A 1,629-nucleotide genomic window follows, 5' to 3' on the forward strand; every position below is an offset into this window, starting at 1 on the left:
ATACTCCTAAGGCAGTAAACTGGTTTGCCGAGTTGGACTTTGGTGCAGTTGTTACTTTTGTCTACTCAAAAGTTGACAAAAGTTGGTTCCCTGTGTTGAGATGAGTAGATGTTTGTTCATGTCTCCCTAGGAATAAATACAACACTCCTCCAAGATCCTCATTTATTCATTCAGCAGACATTTACTGAACGACTGGTTTCTTATGCTCTTTGAGTGTCTGTAGAAACCAGTAGAAGAGGCAGAAATGTTCCTTATTCTCAGAAAGCTGCCAAGTTTCTGTCTTTAAGTCACCATGTCTCTTGAACTCATGACAGACAATTCACTAGTTCCTTTTCTTTTTATTGTACTGAAGAGCTTGTGAAAGTAGCTGAAATCTTAAAATCCTGAGCCTGTGTAACCTTGAGACTGTTCTGCTTTGGGCCTCAGGGTTTTTTTCCCTTTCTGTAAAGTGGGTTAATAAAAATACCTCTCACATAGGCTTATGACACTCATTCAAATGTTGTTAATTATAAGACAGTTAAGGCAAAGCTCAGTGCTCAGCAAGCAGTAAGCAAGCTAGTAACTGTTACTGTTGAATTCTGCTTCGGAACTCTCACTGTATATACTACCCACTTAGGCTGTAGCCTTGCTATACTGAGGCTGAGCAATGTTCTTTGCATAGTGAAACTGTTTGTGGGGAGTAGCAGTTTCTGGGTCAGGTGGAATAGCCCAAGTCTACATCAACAGTCCATTAATGGAGCCTCTAGCCAACTTCCATCTCAGCGCTTCACATCTTCAGTGTTTGAAGTCTGCATAATGATATTTAACATGGAGTTGTCATAGGGGCCTAATGAGGTCTGATTTGTAAATTGCCTAGTTAAGTGTCTGATGCATGGTGCGATTGCCCAAATGATGATGATAATGATGCAGAGGCGTGTAATGATGATGCTAAAATGATAACTCTGACAATTCTTAGAATCCTGTCTAGTTACTCTGCTACACAATTCTATAAGTGTCCTTTTGGATATTTTAGTACCATTATAAGCATAGTTTCCCTAATTGGTATTATATTAGGTTTAATTAATCTCTTTTTTGTCATTTACTGTAAGTGGTTGATGTCTTTAAGTTCCAGACAATATAAATTTGCTTCACTTTGGAAGTGATTAAGATGCTTCTTCAGCCAGGCGTGGTGGCGCACGCCTTTAATCCCAGCACTTGGGAGGCAGAGGCAGGTGCATCTCTGAGTTCGAGGCCAGCCTGGTCTACAGAGTGAGTTCCAGGACAGCCAGGGCTACACAGAGAAACCCTGTCTCAAACCACCCCCCCCAAAGGATGCTTCTTCATACATGTTTGCTACAATTCATTTCACTAGTGCCTTCTAGAGTAGTCAAGGGTTTCCAAAATGTCCTATTATACACAAGGTCATTAAATAAATGAACTAAATTGATGCTTTCCATGCGTATCCTACTGTTTCCTTAAGATAATCTGCTTGTACAAAGGAGATCCTCAAAGATGTTTATGCATGCCTAGCTGGTTATTTCTTTTACTAGATTGCTAGACTAGTCATTTCACTGACTGCTAGATTGTCAGCGTCTGTGCCCCTTAAATTTGTATGTTGACAACAGTCACCACTGTACCAAAGTTAAGAGA

Source organism: Mus pahari, chromosome 22, assembly GCF_900095145.1.
Source record: "Mus pahari chromosome 22, PAHARI_EIJ_v1.1, whole genome shotgun sequence".
NCBI lineage: Eukaryota > Metazoa > Chordata > Mammalia > Rodentia > Muridae > Mus > Mus pahari.